Below are 23,241 nucleotides of genomic sequence, written 5' to 3' on the forward strand. Positions count from 1 at the left end.
ACATTAATAGCATTTAACACAGAAGGAAGCACATAGTCAGCATCTGAGGTGATCATCTTCCAGAAGAGTTTATGCTGTTGTTTAGCCCTGACAGACAAAAGCAAAAATACAAACCTTTCGAAAATATACCTTTTCCATGTTAGAGATGGTGATGACAAACTTCTTTTAGCATGGAAAAGATACCTTTTATTGCACCACATTTTATGTCATGTGCAGTTAGGAAACAGTGTTACTTTGTCGCCTATTCATCAAACTAATTGCAAGTGACTTTAACTAGGTGTTTGTCTGAAACGGATGAATGCGGCTACAGGTAAAAGAGATTGCGGATTCAACGGCGAAAGCACCATTCAAAGTACGTTCTGAAGTGAGCTTTTACAGTTAGCCTATATGCTATTATTGTTAGCCTAACTATAACTAATAAAACTTAACCAAACTACACCTATAACAAAATTTAATTGACAAAAACGTTTTACTGATCTAGATATATATAAAAAAAATATTTCAGCAAATTCGTTCAACCAGTATGTCTGAATGTTCACAACAACATGGGCCGGTATAAGATTCTGACGGTATGATAACCTTGGACAACATTATCATGGTTTCACGGTATTATGATTACTTCTTTAAAATAAATTATTTTTAAATGTCTGGGTAAAAAAAAAAATTTTCCCCTCTTTGAACACAATCTATTTTATTTTTTGAAAGATGTCATGCTAAAAAATAAAAATGAATCATTGAATTGTGCTGTCTTCATTAGTTCATAAACAGACATTTCATCACAATTTAAAACAGCATCTTTGGATATCTTTTCTGCTGTTGTCCTAAAAACATTGACTTTTAAAACCGCGTTATACCTTGAAAATGGTTATCGTCCCATGCCTAGTCTGAAGTAATGAAAGACTATTTTATTAAAAGTTTTGGTGATATGTGGTAACAATCTCATGCATATTAATGTAATTATATCTCATCCATATTATTGTGTGGTGATTGAATTGAACCAGCTCTTTCTAGAAGATACACGAATAACATGAATAAATATAGAGAAATGCTCAGAATGTTGCTGTTGACATTATTTTGTACTCTTCAGTCCTGGCAACCAATCACCACTACAAAAGTATGCAGAGTCCTCTCATCTCTAATATTAACTCATTTATGATTTCTATTACGTTTTCACTAATGCGCTATCTATCCATCCATCCATCTATCCATTTTATGACCCTTTAACATTGTAAAGATTTTCACACAAAATTCATACACTTTAACTTAAATTTTTAAGTTTTCCGTAAGTTTGAGTATAATCTGTTTTGTACAGTATAGCCATATAAATATAGTGTATTATATAACAGTAGTAATTTCAACATTTTATTTTAAGTCTTAGTTTTATAATAGTACTTTAATAGTATAAATAAACAGTCAAAAATATGTTTGAAATTATTTTAATTATTGTGTATTATACACAATTATTATTATTATTTTTAATTATACAGTAAGTTAAAGCAATGAAAAAATAGAAAATAAATGTTATTACCATAATTTGCTACAAAGTAAATAACATGTATTATACTACATATATATATATATATATATATATATATATATATATATATATATATATATATATATATATATATATATATATATTACATATATATATATATATATATATATATATTTTAAGAAACATTGAAAATGATCCTCATCCCTTTTTGAATTTTTTTTTTTTTTTTGGTTGGTTGTTTGGCTACAAAATATGATTTTATTGTTGTTGTTGTTGCTGTTTTTTTTTTTTTTTATGTTTTTGACGTGATTGACCCAGAAACATTTTAAAGCATAGCATAATAAAATGTTAACCTTATGGTGTCCACCATTTTTAGAATTGCCATTTAGCAATAATGAATAAAGTCTATTTTGTACAATTCTTCTCAACATAAGTAATCTTTTCATTCAGCTTGGCATCAGCTGAAACTGACGTGACAGACTGAATGTGTTGAATCTCACATGATCTGCCCCTGAGCTTCAGATTTCCACACTTGTCGATGTAAGTTTGATGTGGCTTTTATGTGTGCTGCTTTATAAATAAAGTAGATCAGCAGCTGCTCTTCATTAGAGTGGATTTGAGAGTAATTATCACCCTCTTCTCAATCTCTGTTCATTGTCTAAAGTGTTTCCTTCACATCTGAGGAGGATTGGAGTCTCTTTGGATTTGTAGTGAAGTTTCTGATCTCAATCACACCTGTTTCACTGCAAATCTGCCATGAAATAAGAGTCTGAGCAAAAACATAATCAGCTGTTCTGTCTCGTCTGGCCTTTGTGTATTTGCCTACTGATTAAAACTTCATGGAAGCTCACATTCTTTAAACAAGGTGGACATTTTCAGCTGGGAAAGTGTTTAGTGAGGGATTTCTTCTGCGCAAAGCACTTTCTGTGTTTAAACAAGCCTCTTCCCCGCAGAGTTTGTTCTTTGGGCTTTTTTTCCTCAGGGTGTGCTGCTCAATTCTGTTATTAACTGACTAAAATTCTGCAGTTTAGCTTTACAGGTTCTCTTAATACAGTGTCTTTGTGTTTCTGAAAGTCACGTCCACTTTTATTGATCTTATATTTTCTGCTCTATAGGGTTTGTGAGTGTATTTATGGATATTAGTTAAAGGGGCAGTATTTGTAGACTCTCAGCCTATTGTTGCTTTAGTATGTTGATGAATCACTCGAACATACTGATCATAATATTCATTTGTTTTATAAAGGGCAAATTAGGTGATGCTTTTGTGCTTATTTATACACAGTAAGGCTTAAAAATTAGTGTTTTTAAAAAAAGTCTGCATTTATTTAATCCATAGTACAACAAAAACACTACAAATCAGCATATTATGCCTAGTTTAGACTGCATAATTTTCAAAGAAGTCGCTTCACAGATGATATCACACTGCATGACTATCATGGGTAGCGTTCTGTCGATGCTTTGTGTACACTGCAGGATGGATCAGCAACGTGGGGTTTCCAACTGCTTTAATTTTATAATAGGAAAAATCATGGACAATGTTGGCTTGGTCCACAAACTACATCTCACAACCAAACATACAGGAGAAGTGACATGGAAACAGTGCGAGGTCGCATAGTATATATTTTGTTATTAAATACATCACGAGAAAGAATCCTTTAGTCTAATCCTTCACTTATTTTGCTCACCTGGCTTTTAAAGGGAAGAGGCCAAACATAAACAACAGAGGCCACAAAAATATCCTTCTGAGTGTCACTCGTTTCTGCACCTGAAACAGGACAGCTGTTTACACATGGCTATTTAAACATAATGATTTACTTCTTCATGACATTGCAGGAGTTAACGCAGATTTGATCAAGACTGAACTGAATTGAGCTAGAGAAAAGACACTATTGTCTAGCTGCTTTATACAGGATGCTTTATTTTGTGATTTGGCCTTTTCAGTTGAAGCCAGAATTATTAGCCCCCTTGAATTATAAGCCCATCTGTTTATTTTTTTCCCCTAATTTCTATTTAACAGAGAGCAGATTTTTTTCAACACGTCTAAACATAATAGTTTTAATAACTCATTTCTAATAACTGCTTTCTTTTATCTTTGTCGTGATGACAGTAAATAATATTTGACTAGATTGTCAAAGTCAAGGTTAAGGTCAAGGGGGAGTGGTTGTTTTTTTTACCCAGGTGTTTAAAAAGAACATATTTTAGAGTAGTAATCACAATACCGTGATACCGTGAAACTTGGATACTTTTATCCAAGATTATCATACCATCAGAACTTTTTACCGGCCCATGTGTAATAGCAATCAATCTGTAATGAAAAAAAAAATCTTTATTTTACATTGTGTCAATGTTTTTAAATGACCCAAATAAGGCTGGGATTTTTGATACCAGTACTGGGTTCTTCTATGGTACTTTTTCAAAACCAATTTTATGAAACTTGTTCTAACAAGATTACATAATAATTTTTTTTCTTTTTTTTCTTAATTTTTCTTTAAAATAACATGTTTCAGGCAAGGCAGTGGTGCAGTAGGTAGTGCTGTCGCCTCACAGCAAGAAGGTCGCTGGGTCGCTGGTTCGAACCTCGGCTCAGTTGGCGTTTCTGTGTGGAGTTTGCATGTTCTCCCTGCCTTCGCGTGGGTTTCCTCCGGGTGCTCCGGTTTCCCCCACAGTCCAAAGACATGTGAATTGGGTGGGCTAAATTGTCCGTAGTGTATGAGTCTGTGTGTGGATGTTTCCCAGAGATGGGTTGCGGCTGGAAGGGCATCCGCTGCGTAAAAACTTGCTGGATAAGTTGGCGGTTCATTACCCCAGATTAATAAAGGACTAAGCCGACAAGAAAATGAATGAATAACATGTTTGATTCTTACTATTAATTAGTGTGCCCTCAACATTTGCATGTACTTTAAGCTACATTCTATGTCAGCTGGACCTGCATGAGCAGTAGTCATCAGACGTTTGGCAGCCAAAACACAGACTGTCACTTTATTTTGAAGTTTAGCTTAATGTAAAGTTACTGTGTATATTTTGAAAATGGCAGATGCAAAAATGTTGTGACTATTTTCCATTTTACAAGGTTCTTTTTACAGAATCTATTATGAAATGTAATCAAAGCATCGAAAAGCATTTATGTAGTTGTTCAAGCATGAAATGAAGAGGCAATTGCAGAAAATCCATTGAAAACTGGTCAAATAAAATTCGAAATTGTCTTAAGAAAACAATGGGTGTTGTTCAGTAGTTTTAGACAATTCCATTACCCCTTTTTTTGATCCACTTCAAACAATGACTTACTGTTTGATTAATGTTTACGAATTTAATCATAATTGTAATATTTTGTGTTATCAAAATTGTTGGCTTACTACTAAACTTAATGTAACAGCATAGCCTTCAGCCTGTTTTCATTTCTGTTGTTGAATAGACCTGTTGTAAAAGAGGAAATGAAGCTATACTATTCAAAAGCTACTTTTCATCTGCGTTCAAAAAAAACAATCATATCTTTTTCTTCATTCTTAGAACTCCAAATATTATGTTTGACCATTCAAAATTTACTGGGTTGTGTGTACTCTAAATGTGACACAAATTCATCCTGAGAGCTGCTGCTGCTTTGGTTTACTGTCAACAGTGTGGCTACTTTTAAAGAAAGACACATAAATAAGAACATAAAAATAGAGCTGGCCTGAAGTTGGGTTCCTCTAATCAGCCTCGAGCATGACTGTGTGTGTGTGTGTGCGCATGTACAGTATGTATACCCTGTATTACTTTTATTGTGGGGACCCCTTAAGTGTGTCTTCACATGTTTAGCAACACAAGTAAGTGAATTTGGACCTTGTGAGGACTTTTTATTTGGTCACCATCAGAAAAAAGCTCAGACACAATGCATACACAATGCAGTATTCTGAAAATGTTAAACAGCAGATAGTTTCCTGTATGAGTTTGTTATTTTAGGTAGGAGGATAGACTATACATTATGCACAGTATAAACACCATTACATCTATGTGATGGCCTTATAAAGATGTGTGTGTGTGTGTGTGTGTGTGTGTGTGTGTGTGTTTTGCAAGTTAAAAAAGCTGTTCATATGTAATTAAGAATGTTTATTTAGTGTTTAAACATACGTTTGAGCAATGTGTGTGTGTGCATGTTTGTACATGGTTATGCATGAGTCAGCAGAGTGTGTATATGAGTGTCGTGATCGTGAGTGTGTGTGCTTGTGCCCATGTGTTGCATGAGTGTGCAAACTTTTGTTTGTTGTGTCTTGTTTGTGTGTGTTCATAGGATCAGAATCGATAAGCTTTATTCACTCATCAGCATCAGTCAGTCAGTTTGGCCACATCTGCAGCTGCTGTGATGATGACGACGATGATGATGATGGTGATGATGTAACAGAGTTGAAGAGACACATACACGCAGGGAGTGAGCAGTGCAGATGATGAATGACGGAGGGGAAAGAGCAGGAGTGTGTGGAGCGAGGGGTGGACGAGGTGAAAGAGCTCTGCTCCAGTGAGCTAGGAACATTGTCTTTATGCTTTTAATTGTCTCGACCCGGAGAGGGCAAACGGCCAGCCGACCAAAGAACTTGACCAATCACAGAGCAGATCTGCCGGCCTGCGGCTACAGCAGCCAAATCTATAACACTCTGCTATAAAAAGCACATCTCACACACACTGAACCCTGACGAAACACGAGACAGCAAACACACACACACTCCTCATCCTCTAAAGAGAGCAGGAGTGATGAGACGAGCTCCAGCAAACTTAACTGCTGAAATATAAAAGTGTGACCTCTCAGATTAAACTTTGATTGAGTGAAATGCTTTGACGTGTTAACAAGCACCTGAGAGGAGGATTAAAAGGGGAATTCATGCGTCTGATTATCTGTTAGGTTGGATTAAACTGGCCAATCAGCAAGCAGTATGATTCGGTATATTATGTATGATATTTCAGCAGTTTTTTGCTTAATCCCACAATTGACATATTAATATCCTAATAGGCTGCAACACTTAAAGTTTTTGGCATTTATTATTTAAATTAATTTTGAAAATGTATCAATAGATGGTAAGGGATAGTAAAATTGAAAGTTAAGATTTCACATTAATATTTGTAGTTTTATAACTATAAAAGTACAATTATTTATAGGAAATAATATGTCTATTATAGCATTCTCAGTAAATGCTGGGTTGTTTCAAACTTGGAAGGAAATTTAGATTGCCAGCTCTTACTGTACAAAGGATTGTTTTGAATACTTCCAATGAAATTAATACTTCTAAAAAGGCTATAATCAAAAATGTTCCTAATATAACCTCCTGTTGTTGCCAATAAAATATTGTGTAATTCAAGCTTCTAAAAAGCTTCTTATGTTTATTCTCAGGTTCCAAGAAACACTTCCTTCTCTTCAGTGAGTACTGACTGCTAAAATTCCCATGAACAAAATACACAAATGTTATGTAGAAGACAGCGTAATAACTCTACCTTTATTTCCATCTTGCTGTCAAATAAATTTACATTTGATGAGGAGCCTGAGATTTGAAAATCTTTGACATTAAAAGGTCCTTGAAAAGTTTTTTTTTTCCCCAAAAAGTAGCATGAAAACCCGGGATGAAAATATGTCATGGTGATACATTAAACTCTTAACAGTCTATAATTAATATGCTCTTTAGCTTGTGTTTTGCAATTTATACACCAAACAGCTCATTGATTTCACTCATCAAGAAACAATCACAACCAATCTGAGCGTAAAATGAAAAATCTGAGCTTAATAATGGACAGAATCTCAAGCCAGAAGTCAATTATTATAGGATGGTCTTCACAATATTGACACCGCAGGATGATCTGCAAGTGTCTGAAACCCATCGAGCTCAAATTGTTCTGCTGATGTTTTTACACTTAAGGTCAGAAGCGTCAACACTTATTTGTTGAAAGCACCGCAGCAAGTAATTGAATCGCTCAGTAAGTTGAAGCAAATAATGAGGCTGGTTATATTTGAGACTAATTGCATTAATAATTTCACGTGTCGTGTGTTATTAAAGTCACTGCACTGCTGGGAGTGAAAATAAACTGGTGTGTTGCTGTATGAACTGAGTTCATGAAGAGTTGTGATTTTATAACAGCTCAAAAATACCTCAGAAACTGTGATAAATATAGACGTAATTGAACACTTCTGCAGTTCAAAGCACAAACTAAACTGACAATTCAGTTACGAGTGTGTGAGGGTGGAAAATAACATACTGAAGGGGGTTGAGAAGCTCAACATGCTTTCAAATAGAGTAATATTAGTCTCTTTACTTGTCATTCTTTCTGTTTATCTTCCAAATCAGTCATTGTACGATTACAATTATTTAGTCTAATGAAGCAGAAATTGAGTTTGAATCTTATCATTGGCTTCAATTCTATGAATACACAAACAGAAAGTGTCTGAAAGGAATAATAATTGAGTGTGGAAATGGTTTCTCAAATAGTTTTTGTCTAAATAATCATCTTTAATATTGTTTCATCATTGCCGGTTGAGATTAAATCTCAGATGTAAAAGTGGCTCCAGTATTAAACACTCATAAAGTGCTTCATTTCCTATGAAGATCATCATTAAGAGATGAAGATTCTCTGAGATTAACCCAAATAACACTTGACCTCTGCAGTTTGTTGTTGTGTGGCTCGTTCTCCTTCAGGGTCTTTGCTTGAGCTGTAATTAACCATTTCATATTTGCTTAGCTTGACTGTTGCCTTGGGCTACAAATATCCCTGTTATCGTCCACTCGGAGATCACATTAAGTGCAGAGCTTTATAATTCTTTCTAACAGCGCTTTATATCTGCCGCGTCCCTCTTTTTTTCTGTCCTTCTTATAAATTGACACTGGACAATGTCAGACCCTGTGCGACATTATTCTTGGAGTTAGTAGCTAGTTTTATGTTAATTTTACTGTCTCAGTTTCTCTGTCTGCGTCCTCGCTGACCTTTTTCCTGAAAATTCAATCTTGACATGTCAATTAGCAGCAATATTTATTAATAGAAAGCTTTTGAATTTTTGCAAATAAGATGTGTTATTATTAGTACATTAAAAATCTGAGTTGTTGTGGCGACTATCTTAAAGGTTTAAAGAGGTCAAAAACAGACTTTTATTTTGTACTATTCTCTGAGATACACTAATAATGTTATCCAGATATTTTACTTTTTTATATATCACACTATATTTTAAATCATTATGTATCATAAGTAAATGCTGGTATGAGTGGCTAACAGATTTGACAAAAAACGTCTAATGATTTGCAATAACAGCCAAAGCAGCAGGGAAAATGTTTGACTGTAGTGTATAATAAAAATATTATTCACACATTACCATCTGATCCAGTCAACACAGTATTAGTTTCTGTCTTTCTGAAAATATATACTCAACTTGTGTTTTGTTGACCTGCATTTGTCAAACTTCCCTGTAAATTAATGGGTGGAGTTTAGTCACACTATTACGTGATGAACAGGCAAACACTCGTTTTGGCAAGTCCAAAGACGTGGTATTGGTGAATTGGGTATTCTAAAATTTGCAGTGGTGTTGGAGTGTGTGTGTGAATGAGCGTGTATGGATGTTTCCCAGTGATGGGTTGTAGCTGGAAGGGCATCCGCTGCATAAAAAACATATGCGGAATAAGTTGGTCGGTTCATTCTGCTGTGGTGACCCCAGATTAATAGAAGGACTTAGCCAAAACGAAAATAAATGAATAAATGAAAATGGCATGTCCTCAATGTAGTATGAAATGTCATATGGCTTTCCAAAATTATGATCGTTTAGTACAGGGGTGCTCAATCCTGTTCCTGGAGATCTACCTTCCCTCAGATTTCAGTTGCTACCCATATCAAACACACCTAAACCAATTAATTAGGACCTAAACACCACGTGATAAGTATTTGATATGGGTTGCAACTGGAATCTGCAGGAAGGTAGATCTCCAGGAACAGGGTTGAGCACCCCTGGTTTAGTAGTACTCTAACCTGTGACATTACATATTTGATATGAAATTTCCTTGTCTTGTTAAAGCTAGAGCTAATTTTAGGGCTAACATTTTATGTAATAACTCAAAATAACTGCTCATTTGATTACAACATGTAAATATGTTCTTCTCAGAAATGATATTTACCTTGATTTTTGTATGTTTCCTTAAAAAATTGCATTTCATATTTCATCCCAAGTTCTTCAATAACACATACTAAATTAATAAATGTATTTATTCAAGATCTCATATTTTTCAACATGCAATAATATATCTTTTTTTATAATGATGTTTTGTAGTTTAACACATGGGATTAGGACAACAGTAGAACAATTAAATCTATAAATACATGTTATTTGAAAAACAAATGAAGACAGATAAAAGGATAACAACATATTATAATCTAACAGATTAATTATAATAATAACCAAATAAAGTAAAAGTCAAAAACAACAAAAATGCTAGAAACTGAGGTAACACCCATTATACCTGTATAAGAGGTGTTTCATTAGTACTTCATTAGTGTTTTATTAAACGGTGCATTTCACTTCTCCCAAGAGCCTGATTATTCTGGAAACACACACTTGTGAGCAGGTCAAACTGACTTCTTTCTTCATCACTGCATGTCTTCACCATCTGGAAGACGCTTGTCCATATGTTTCCCTGTCTCACTTCTTTCCCCATGTCCTCGTCTCTTCATTTGCATGTTTCTCTCAAGCCCTCTTGTCCTTTCTTTTTCAAGTGTTCCTCTTCCCTCTCTTCTTAGTCTGAATCAGTTTTTTTTTTTCTGTTTTCATCTTCAAGTGAAGTCCTCTTGTGTTTGCGAGTGATGTGACCTGGCCTGTGTTCTCAAAGGAGAGCGGCTGTTGAGCTACACAGCACAGAGTTTGCTGGAGTTTGTCAGCTTTCAGACTCTGGGCTGCTGAGGGTCTCCATGGGTCTTCAGGGGTCACATCTCTGTCTCGCTCCTGTGGCTTTTGGCAGCCCCACTGTGGTGTATGCACATAAACACTCTGGTTCAGCATGTTTAGACATGTCCCTTGCCCTTACTTAAAGAAAAAGACACTAGCTAGTTTCCATCCAAAGTTGCAAATGTACTTTTTTTGCAAAAATTTTCACCCCATGAGTCCAAGAGAATGCAAATTGTAACATCCTGAGAATCTAGTATTATATTTGAATATTAAAAATGACACTTCCTGCAAGCCAATAAACCACTTTAGCTCATTTTTAGCTCTCCAAAGTATCAGTTGTGCCTACATTACTGTGTTTACCCTCACTTTTTGATGGGTCTCCTGGACGGGTCTATCATTCCCTAATTCCTCAAGACCCTCTCATATATTTGAGAATGGACTTTCACTCAGGTCTTTGCAAAACATTTAAAAACAAATTTGAGTTGGCCTAAAATTAGATCAGTTTACCAGTTAGACTAGTTGTCCAATCACATAGTCAAATTACATTTAAACCATTTGACATGGTAGCCCAGGCACTCATAATCATAGGCTACCAATGATAAACATTCCACAGAGTAGCCCAGGCAAACATAAGCTGCGTCCCAAATCGCATACTTATGCACTATTCTACGCCATTTTGTAGTATAAATAGTGTAAGTAGTGTGTTCACACTGAAAACACTAAAAATAATAAGAGCACTTCAATTACCCGGATGATGCACTCATTCAGCCGCTAAAATGAAGTGTGGAATGATGGACACTTCACGCACTCAACGACCGCAGGTTTGCTTACGTAGCGGAAGGGGCGGAGCTATCGGACGCACATGTTGAATAACTTTATTTATTTTGGATGGTGAAAGCAAAATTCTCCTACGAGAGTGATTATAGCGCCTCCCGATGGTGAATGCGGCAATACTCACGGCAGGTTTTATTTGATAGTTTGGTCATTTATTTCAATGATTTGGCAACCGTCAAACGTCATCAGGGAGACGGTTTGAATTTCCGCTTAGTAAAAACACATTAGTGTGCCATTTGGGACAACACTACATACATATACTTTCCTGTTGAGTATGTAAGTGCATAAGTACATAGTGCATGAGTGCATAGTGTATAGTGTGCCATTTGGGACGCAGCTATATTCATAGGCTGCTAGTATTAAACCATTTAGCAGGGTAGCCCAAGCTAACAAAGTCATAAGCTGCTAATAATAAACTATTTAACATGGTAGCCCAGGCACACATAATCACAGGCTACCAATGTTAAAACATTCCACAGGGTAGCCGAGGCACTTATAGTCATAGGCTGCTAGTATTAGACCATTTAACAGGGTAGCCCAGGCACACATAGCCATAGGCTGCTAGTAATAAATCATTTAACAGGATAACCCAGGCACACATAGTCATAGGCTGCTAGTATTAAATCATTTAACAGGGTAGCCCAGGCACACATAATCATAGGCTGCTAGTAATAAACCGTTCAACAGGGTAGCTCAGGCACATATAGTCATAGGCTGCTAGTATTAAACCATTCAATATGGTAGCCCAGGCACACATAGTCATAGGCTGCTAGTATTAAATCATTTAAAAGGGTAGCCCAGGCACACATAGTCATAGGCTGCTAGTATTAAATCATTTAACAGGGTAGCCCAGGCACACATAATCATAGGCTGCTAGTAATAAACCGTTCAACGGGGTAGCTCAGGCACATCTAGTCATAGGCTGCTAGTATTAAACCATTCAGTATGGTAGCCCAGGCACACATAGTCATAGGCTGCTAGTATTAAATCATTTAACAAGGTAGCCCAGGCACACATAATCATAGGCTCCTAGTAATAAACCGTTCAACAGGGTAGCTCAGGCACACATTGTCATAGACTGCTAGTATTAAACCATTCAATATGGTAGCCCAGGCACACATAGTCATAGGCTGCTAGTATTAGACCATGTAACAGCGTAGTCCAGGCACATATAGTCATAGGCCACTAGTATTAAACGAGTGTAGCCTGTAACTATTAAGGCAAAATCAGATTCCATTTTTAATGAGCATGCTGGAATTTTTTTCCAGCTTTTGCACATTTTATTTCTAATCAGACAATATATTTCAGTTTTTCATGTACATTTTAAAACTCATGTGCATCTTAGCATTTTTTATCCAACGCTTTTATGCTATACTTCAAAATGTGCACACATGTAGGTGATTGGAAACAGGGCTACTGATTCAGTGGAAATTCTCTTTCTTGTATATTTGTGTCATGTGACTTTTTTCGTGGCTGAAGTGTTGTTCATGTTTTCCGCTCCTCTTCAACAATAATAGACCTCTCCAAAGCGCTCTTCACTCAGGGGACTGTCGAATACGTGTGCTGAAAACAGGCTTCTGTCTCAGCCTTGCCATGACTCTCATCTCTGTGTCTCTGTTTCAAGTGTTTCTGTAAATATTTACCATCAAACCAGAAGGATGAGAAGGTTTCACTTCAGATTTTGTGAGTTCACGTTGATGCATTCAAAATTTTCAGTCATCTTTAAATTACCAAGACATAATCTCTGCTTATTTGACTTATTTGTGTTAAATTTGATGAAATAAACGTGGACATGGACATTTTTCAGAAAATAGCCTATTTAATAAAAAAAAATATGTTATATTTATTTAGCCTATAAATGCTATTAAATTATATTTTATTTATTTATTTAAACAATATTAAAAATATTGCAACCTGTATTTTGTCTTTCATTTACAGCTTATTGATAACTAATCAAAGAACTTTTAGCTGAGTTCTGGGAAAGGTTTTATAGGAAGAAAAAGGAGGAGAAAAGCTTGAGTGAGAGTGCTTGAGTTCATGTTGCTGCAAGCATTGGCTGACGTAATGATAAAATTCCAACCTGACCGGTTGCTACTATTTCTTGTTTTTGTTTTTTCAATTAAAATCAGCTCATGGTGGTAAATGGCGTTAAATGGAAAAATATTTTTCTCTTTAGCTGATCCAGAATGATTTAGATCAGGGACCTGCAGGGTTTAGCTCCAACTTGCTGCAACACACCTGCCTGTGTGTTTTAAGTATACCCAGTAAGACCTTGATTAGCTTGTTCAGGTGTGTTTGATTAGGGTTGGAGCTACAATCTGAAGGACACCAGACCTCCAGGGGCAAGTTTGGTGATCCCTGATTTAGATGGTTATTTAGTTTGATTACTTAGCATATTCTCAAATTAGATAGATCTGTGAGTTGGTAGAAGACAGTGAGTCTTGAGTTTTGAGTGAATCAGTTTAATTTACCTCAAACAATGTCAGAATAAAGATTTACCAGTTCAGCTGAATCATATATCAATCAATAATTCTTGCAGAAATCCTTAAACGTGTAGATCATGTACACACCGTCCACTTTTTCCAAACATGTTTGAATTTCCTTCTTGTGTTAAACACAAAGGAATTTATTTTGATGAATGCAATCACAGCGATTCGGTGGCGGAGTAGGTAGTGCTGTCAACTCACACCAAGAAGGTAGCTGGTTCAAGCCGCAGCTGGGTCAGTTGGTGTTTCTGTGTAAAGTTTCCTCCGGGTGCTCTGGTTTCCCCCACAAGTCCAAAGACATGCAATACAGGAATTGGGTGAGCTAAAATTGTTTGTAGTGTATGTGTGGGAATAAGAGTGTATAGGTGTTTTTCAGTGATGGGTTGCATACGCTGCGTAAAACATATGCTGGATAAGTTCATTCCGCTGTGGAGACCCCAGATTAATAAAGTGACTAAGCTGAAAAGAAAATGAATGAATGCGATCACCAGCTATTGTCTTTCATAGTATTGGATTAAGATCCAAGCACAGTTGCCATGCATGTTCATATACCTAAACAAACTGATTTCTAGAAGAGAGTACCTCAGATTTGGAAATAAATGCTCCCAACAGGCCAGATATAAAAATGGTCATACTCAAAGAATGAAATTATGTCATCGATTATTTCACACAGTTAGCATGTCAGTGGGGCAGGATGGTGGTTAGCACACTCACCTCACAGCAGGTTTGAGTCCCTGACCAGGAGGCTTTTTTGTGTGTTTGTGAAGGTTTCCTCCACAGTTCTGTAAAAAGATGCCTATTACTTTGATTAAGTTAAATAGACTACAAGATTTAATCGCCAGTAAATTGAATACATGACAAATTTGTTTAGATTTTATTGATTTCCACAAATAGATTGTTTTTAATTTGGTAACTGAGCAGCAATAAACTCCAGCATGACTGTAGCTGAACTTGTGGGTAGTTTAAAGGCTGTCAACTCAGTTTCTAAGCTCAATCCATCACACACAAACACACATACTGTACAGTAAGAACACAAAACAGAGCATCATGCACTTATATAAAGATGAACTAGCAAATTGATTTTTTCCCAGTGTTTCAGACAAAAGAGCAGGTCGATGTCAAAGTCATTCAGTGAGAACCGTGACATTGAAGTCACTCTAGAAGTCAAACAGCTAAAACAGCTTCTTTCCCTCAAAACTCTCATACATATTTAACAAAGAGCCTGAATTTAACCAGCTTGACTTACACTGAACCCACTGGCTTTTTGTCCTTTGTGTTTTCTTTGCTTCCTTCTTTCATACTTTCTTGCTCCATTTCACACTTGTTTCTCGGATTGCTAGCAGCCTTCTGGACCCACAATCCCTCACGGCCTGAAAGTGCTCAAGCATGATGGGAGCACAGGTGCTCTGTGGTGTAGCCATCCATTCATCCATCTATCCATCATTTTCTTGCTTTATGAATACTTTTTTCAATCCTTTAGTCAGATGGCATCAATCCTTTTTTGTTGACTAATTAAAACTCGTCAATATGTTAAAAAAAAGAGGGAATGCTCTCTTTTAATGTTTAAGTGTAGACAATTGAGGCAGATAATTGAATTTTTTGTGACTCTGCACAGACACAGCTGAAGTTTGGTTGGTGGTGATAGTTTGTCTTTGTCAAAGCATCGGTGGGTTTGTCGCACCGCAGTGGATTGATCCTCCTCCTGTCAATGTGAAGTCAGTGAGGAACTTTAGAAATGTGCTGCTAAAAGCAAACAGATTTCTGCCGATGACAGAATGACACATCCAAACAAGAGACAGAAAAGAGTCTCACACCCACAGACTGGCTGACATAGAGATTGTCTTTGTGTGTGTATCTGTAGCATCAGTATAAGACATTTTTCTTTTATGGTTTGAAGAGTGGTAAGTTTGCATCATCAGTGAGAATATCTCTTAATGCTAGCATTAGCACTCAGGAAGAAAAGATCCCAAAAATGGAAGGTGCTGTGCTTTACTTTATACTCTGACTTTCTCTCTCTTTTTTTGTTTTACCACTGAAATGTAGCATGTTGAGAATGAGAATTGTGTCAGTCTCCCGCAGTGGTTTCAAGGGATGTGAAGAATGTGAGCAACTGGCCAAAGGCAATTTCTGCGGAGACAAGCAGCAATGAATTCATCTACATTTGCATTTCCTTAAGGAAGTATCAGGGTTTGCAAGGAGTGAAAGAATGGTGTTGAAGCAATAGTTCACCCAAAGACCAAAAATATCCATCATTTAGTTTTCCAGAGTTTCTTTTGTGCAATGTGGCAGATTTTTTACAAGATGTCTGTTCTGTTCTGTTCTTTTTTTTTTTTTTTGACCATATGGTATTTGTGTGCCTGTTAACCTTCAAATATCTAATAGAGACATTTTGATTTAGCAAAAACTCCCATATGTCACAGACGCACACACACTACTCCAGGGAAAATTTAGAAATAGAATGTTTCACAACTTTTTTTATTCTTATTTTTTCCTTTTTTAGTTTAAATTTTAGCTTAGATCATGCAAATTGAACACTATTTTATCATGCAAGCTAATACCATATGAAATACCATATATATTAATACCAATAATAATAATAAGTCCCTTTAAGGCAAGTCATTTCACTTGGTGGCTATCTTTAAAACGCCTCTCGGACAGTATGCTTGGGCATTATGTTTGAATAGGGAAACATCAAATTCTCCAAAATTGCTTGCCAGGCTTATAATTAAATTTCATAATAGGAATCACCAATAAAATAAAGCAACTATGGTGTCTTTAGTTTTATTTCTAAATGTTCTAATCACACAAAATTTGCACAGCTGATCGAAATCTCCTTCCTCTGAGATTTGTTAGTCGATAGCGATTACTGATTGGCTCCTGTACTAGAAAGCTGGGCTTGTGTATACTTCAGTCTTTGTTAATACACATATTAAGCATCATTTTGTTCAAAATTTGTTACATGCTATTGGAACTTTTCAAAGTTTTAGCGACCACAATTCTTCAAAGTATAAAGGGAAAAAAAGCTGTCAGGGTTCTGGAAGTGAAAAATCAAATGCTATGGCAACAATGGAGACTATAGGGAGAGACTCAAGGAACCAGACACTTGGCACTTGAAGGTGTAACTGCTGAAGCAAGTCTGCTGAACTGCTCTAACAGGAGACACATAAGATAAAACCTAAGACAGGATAACAGTTACTGTAAGACAAACGCTGGCAAAAATAGAAACCAGTCAAAACTATGGCTGAAAGAACTCACAATGAAGAAAATACATATGTAACTGGAGCTTAAAGCAAAAAAGAAATTGTAGATCACAGGAATTCTAAGAAATATTAAATGAAAAATGAAGCAAAATAAATTACGTTAAATAGAGTAAACAAAGAAGAAGTTTGATAGTCAAAAGAAAAAAAAAAAAAAAAACAGACATAAAAATAAGTCACAATAGGACATCCGAAACAAAGACTGAACCTTCACCTGAAGCCAAATGCATGAACAAAGAAAAAGTAGAATGTGTTTCAAGACACAAATGCAAACTAATGATGCAAACTAAATGATGAATCATGTTATAGTTGCAAACTAATAAAACTCACAGGCATAAGCAAAGACAGTTAACACAAGTGGGGAAAGGAGCACAATAAAAATACAGCAGAGCACACAAGGATCAGGTGAACACAATCAAGCAAGCGACAACTAGATAAGGACTGCAAAGGGGGCAGGACAAAAGGAACACATGCACAACATCAACAAAGACAGAGCTATGAACAAGCACAGCACAAACAGAGAAACATTACACATACAAGACACTGACAAAGAGTGAGTAAAATATGACAGATTACTACTTGTTTAAGACTTTAAAGGGACTTTTTTTGAATAATTTTTTATTGCCAAAGTCTGAGCAACAGTCTTCTTGTCTATGGAATAATTTTTATTGTGAATGAATTGCAACGGATTTGCTAGGAAAATCAAAGGTGTGACATTTACACTCACACTCCAGAGAGCCTCTCCTCTGTCAAGCATGAAATAAGTGCCTATAATGTTCAGAATAATGCAGAAACAGCTGTTATCAATGTGCTATGCAAAGAAAAGGGATTCACTCAAACTGTAGTCTCACATAGCCAAATATATATACACTCTCAAATTCTCTAAAAAAAAAATAAATTAATTAAATGAAACTTTCAAAAATATAGTTTTAATGACTGCTACCTGTTGTCATAATGCCAGTGATATTCTGAGCTTGTGCTTGAGCATATCTATATAACCAGATATTTTATTGTGTTATCAAGAGGAAAAAGCATAGCACATATTAACATATCAAACTAAATGTCATACTTAGTGACAGTAGTGTGGATGTGCATTATTAAGATATCTCTATATTATGTTTATATTTATATTATATGTGGATAATACATTTACCAGGCCTTCTTTTTACTTATAATTAAATAACAAACAAAAATAAGTGTAAAGAAAGGCTCACCCTGTGATTTTGGCCACAATTTGTTGATCTAAGACATATTTTAGAAATTCTAAAATAATGCTTGGATAAAATCTCTTTTTATCATTGGTTTTAACCACTGAATCTGAGAAATGTTTTAACATTTTCCCCCTGTTTTATTGTCATGGCTTGTTATGAGTAAAAGTAATGCTACAGTTTGTTTGTTTTATTTGGGTATCATTTCAGAATGTGGGTTTACTGAGTGTGTCATGGATTGTCGATGTCAAACTTCAGATGAGACTTGCGTGTGTTGTATTTGGTGTGTCTTTGATTCTTGTTCAATCATGACAACTGAGGTCTTCAACCCAGGCTCATTCTGAATACGTACTCCTATATACCTCCCAGGAGGTATGTTTTTTGAAGTTTTCGTGTTCTCCAGAGGCTGCTATGTACGCTTTTAGAGATCTCAAAGTTCTCTAGTGAGTCCCATTTGTAGTGATCAGCGGTAAAGCCAGGGACTTGTGAAAATTAATTTCCAATATAAACAAATGCTGCAGAGTTAACACTAATCTCTGGCCCTTTTGAAGCTTATCAGAAAGTGGCAATTGAGACAAAGACCACCTGTCTTCTGTTTATCTAAAAGACAAAGGTGTTAAGTGCCCAGAACTTACAAAACAGCTTCTTGATCCAATCAACATTGTACATCGTCTCAGACACAGAGAGATACGTGGATCAAAATACCTCCATCTCACAAAAGAGACACAAATGGAATACTTCACTTCATATACCTGTAGATTCAAATGATCATGTATATATTTAATATGCACTGCTTGAAATACTCTACTGTATGAAACGTGTGCCACTGGACAAACTGGTAACAGCGGAAAAGCCTTCTATACAGAAGTAAGTGGGCAGCTAGTAAGCACAAAACAGAACGAAGTGCAGCCATATGTACCTCTGGTTACATAATTTGCGATCTTCAGAAATGTATATAGGGGTACGTTTTCAGAATGAGCCTGTGTTGGAGGTCTTACAGTGTGACATGTGGATCATGTTCACACAGTCAGACAAGCTACATTATAAAAGGATTATTAGAAATAGCATAGTGTGAGCCATACTTAAAATGCTGGCTTCAGTTCATGTTATGGCCACCCATGTCACTATTTAAAAAGGTTTCTGAAGTCTGATAAGAATCAACATATTGACTGCGTTTTCTGTTTTAAGCATAATCCACAATCACACACTTTCACACAAGGCATAGAGTATTAACTGATTTCCAATGTCCAAAAGCTCTACTATAAAAAATATGTCCCACTTATACTGAATACTCAGTATCACATCAGTAGAAAACTAGTATGATTTGTTAAAATTACACAAACTAGTGTAATAAACAGGCTATTTTAGGCCTCTATGTGCATTTGCAAAGGAATGTAAAAGAGGCTTAGACAAATCTGCGGCATGCACAGTGTGTGAGCAGCAGGTAGCCACCAAATCCTGCTCACATCTCGGTCAATTAGCCCAGATCCGTCTGGATCAAAGAGTCATCAGGGTTTCCATGGCGCTCACAGAGAAGCGACCAATCAGAGACACCCATATGAATCAGATTCAAGCCAACCATCATCCAGGATTCACAGATACACAATTCAAGCTGTGAGAAGCTCTCCGTGAAACAAACCCCAGTTCCCTATTTCCATTTCCAGCTCGCCCAGCCAAAGCAACTGATCTGGGAGCAGCACGTGTGACTGATAAAGACGACGGCTGATTAATATTCACATCACTTTCACAGCTGACTGTGTTGTCTCTGTCCAAATGAATGTGCTTGTGTTTTAGGCCACGGAGAAGCTCATTTAGCACTGAGGCGCAACGGACCTGGAGTGAATTTCCCGCTGTAAACAGTGCTTTCAGATTCAGCCAAAGATAGTGAATTAACCCACAGAGACACAGATCCAATGAGAACAACAGCTGTTTAATAGACACATTACATAAACTCCGTGAATGTGCTTGAATGCGTCTTTATCCTAATGCCACTCATCAGATTGAAGAATTCAAAAATAAGGTGTTTATTCACGTCTGAAACGCCTCTCGCTCGACCCGCGCGAACAAATTAGAGCATCTGCCAATACCATCGACCGTCTGAAGCGTCTGCCGAGTGAACGCTGTAAACAAAAGACAGATTGCAGTTTTGAGCGCGAGGATACAAGAAAAATAAAAGAATGTGTCATAAATAGAGGATATTGATTGGTTGGTTTGTTTACCAAGCATTTGTTCTGTTTCAGGAACATTGGAGAGTATAACTCTAATGTTCCTCAGTGTGTGTGTTTGTGTCTAGATTTGGTGTAAAAATGTTGGGGGTTTGTGTGTGTGTGAAAGTTCTCAGAGCAGCTCAAAGAGAAAACGCTGAGAACATTACTGCACTTGCGTCCACCTCTGAAACTTTTTCTTTACTTGCCTTCAAAACGAATACAATTCTGAAGACTCTGCTTAGCCGAAGCCCTTATTCCCCCTTATAGTGTGTTTGTGTTTCAGGCTTTATCTATTGCTGGCCATTTCTTTTCATATGCTTTTGAGTGTCATCCAACAAAACAGAACAAAGGCACCAAAGCCTGAAACTCGCCATTAGAAATTTGCCCAAAAACATTATTAGAAGAGCTGGACAAAAAACAGCTTAAGTCGTCCTTCTTTGAATCTTGCTTTAAATTTCCCAGTAATGGGCCTTTTTTGTCAACCAACAGTGTCCTTTCTTGTCATTCTGGCTTTTAATTGATAGATTATTGTTAGTAAATTGCCATTCAACAAAATGAAACATTTAGCAAAAGAAAGATATCCATAGAATATTGCCATAGTATTTATGTATATACTGCTACTCACTGATGATTTGAAGTGCTTCTTTAATCCACACTTGTAAGTTGCTTTGGATAAAAGCATCTGCTAAATTAGTAAATGTAAGTGTATATGCATCATAAATATATTCATATATATAGTGGTTTAAATGTGAATATTTGCACTATATTAGATTAAATCTGTCTTTTTTTTTGTTATGAATAATTTAAACTGCAGTGTTGTGCTCTTATGCTTGACTGTAGACTAAGATTTCAATGTAGTTTGGCCCACTTTCTTGTCCAACAGATATATAAAACCACTACAGCACATCTCGGACACACAAACACAATATCTGTCTTTACTTGCAGATCCTCTGCTTCTGATGTGAATAAAAACACTATATTGTGATTTTTTTTAAACCGTTAATACACTGCTGGCTCTCTGTACAAATTGAATTTCCAATGGCAATTTGCAGTATGATTTCAATTATTTTAAATTGATGGTGGATTGCATGATTTACTAATAGATTAATAATACACTTGTCTATCCATCCATCCATCCATTCATCCATCAGTATCAGGAGCAGTATCAACAGATATTAATTAGAAAGTCTACTAATACTCAAATGGACCATCAAAATAAAGTGTCACCATAGTTTATCTTTAAATGTTTTGACTCTCAACATGGGAACTCATTGCTATGCAGAATTATATTTGGATAGACACCAGTGTTTCTCAATCCCGGGCCTCATGCTCTACTGTGTTGCACATTTTTTATGTTTCTTGTTTTACGTCAGTCATTTGTTCTAATTCGATAACAAGTGGATGTGCAGGATATTTTGCCAGTTTAAAGAGAGCGTATAATCATATATAATTCATATGGCATTTAGTGTATGTTATATTTTTGTATATCATAAGGTGCTTCAGGCAAAGATGTTGTGTAAATCTGTGAATGAACATTAAATAAAGCTTTAATGGTTCAGGTAGAGTACAATGAAGGAGAAGGGACTAGGGAAAACGTACACTGCATATCCGAAAATGCCCCTATACCCTTAATAGTGCACTTTTTGAAGGAGTAGCCATTCCTAGTGGTGTCCAAAACCATTGTGGATATCATGAAGAGCACTACAATCAATCACACAATGCACTCCGATAATGCGTGTACAACCCATGCACATTTAACAGCTAGAAAATACCCAAAAATGCACACTGAATGAGTTTCATGTGTCTGATTGCGAGATGGCAGCCATTTACCTGAATCCTACCTGTGAAAGTATCACAATAAAATAATTATTTTATTAAAGTAAGGTTTGTATACATAATAGCCACCACAATACATTGTATTGCTTCTGGTAAACTCAGCACTCAATTTCACTCACTCATTTTCATTTACTCCTTCAAGTGGACTACTGTATATTAGTGGACTGATGTAGGTTATAGTGAATGAAGGGGATAGTGGGCGGTATCAGATACAGTAACAGTTTATGCATGGAGCTCTTCTAATTAGCTGGTTGTATAAATCAGATCTGTGAAATAAGAGACACTTGTGAAATATGCAGATCGGTTGGGTGCAAGAACCAGGATTGAGAAATGATGCACTAGACAACACAATAGTAAGGTTATGATAGGTGTCAGATCCAAATGCAGCTTTTATTAAGAGTAATTAGACAAGCACGGTTAAGTACAGGGGCAGACAGTAGCACATAGAAAATCTAAAACAGTAGTCGTAGTATCAAGCGAAAGGGTTGTGGCAGCAAAACAAACATAAACAGTAAAACTTTGCTTAGTTATGCTCACTACCAGGTTGTGTGTGTGAGTATAGAGTCCATGTAGTCAGTCATGACCTGAAACTGGTGTGTGACTGCAGGGCATGTTGGGGTATGTAGTTCAGTTCAGTGGCAAATGTGAAGTGTAGAGTGTCTTTTAGTGTGTCCGGTGAGCACTCAACTTGATAACTGTGACAAGTGCTCTATGTTCGTTGTAGTTTTTGCGTTACCTATATTGTTGAAATTTATACAAGAGGTGTCTATATGTTTAATAATTTCTACCAGCTGGAATATCTTAAAATTCTGTACTCAATAACTTTTTGATTAAACTGGGATGCTGCTGAGTTTACATGCAGTTCGAATACAGTTTAGTGCAGTTTTTGCTTTGACTCTCAGCTTTTGCTGAATGTGTCAGTTTGGCAGCGTCTGTCAAGAAAAGTGTCTCTGCTGAATTTTTCCTTTCATTCTATTTTTAACAATGTGACATTTCTGATTGACGGGAAATGAAACAGAAAAAAAAGCTCACAAATT

At 36.2% G+C, this 23,241-nt stretch overlaps 1 protein-coding gene and 1 long non-coding RNA gene across 6 annotated transcripts in view; one reads left to right on the top strand and one right to left on the bottom strand.

The window, feature by feature from the left end:
* Nucleotides 1-23,241, top strand: part of trhde.1 (thyrotropin releasing hormone degrading enzyme, tandem duplicate 1) — a 202,266-nt gene that overhangs the window by 46,029 nt on the left and 132,996 nt on the right. The window lies entirely within an intron of this gene.
* Nucleotides 13,657-17,071, bottom strand: LOC141381632 (uncharacterized). The gene is made up of 2 exons (XR_015483205.1): nucleotides 16,445-17,071; nucleotides 13,657-16,358 (listed from the first exon to the last, which is right to left on the bottom strand). It is a non-coding gene; the product is annotated as an uncharacterized LOC141381632 (long non-coding RNA).

The sequence above is a fragment of the Danio rerio genome, chromosome 4 (genome assembly GCF_052040795.2).
Source record: "Danio rerio strain M-AB ecotype USA chromosome 4, GRCz13ab, whole genome shotgun sequence".
In the NCBI taxonomy this organism is placed as follows: Eukaryota; Metazoa; Chordata; class Actinopteri; order Cypriniformes; family Danionidae; genus Danio; species Danio rerio.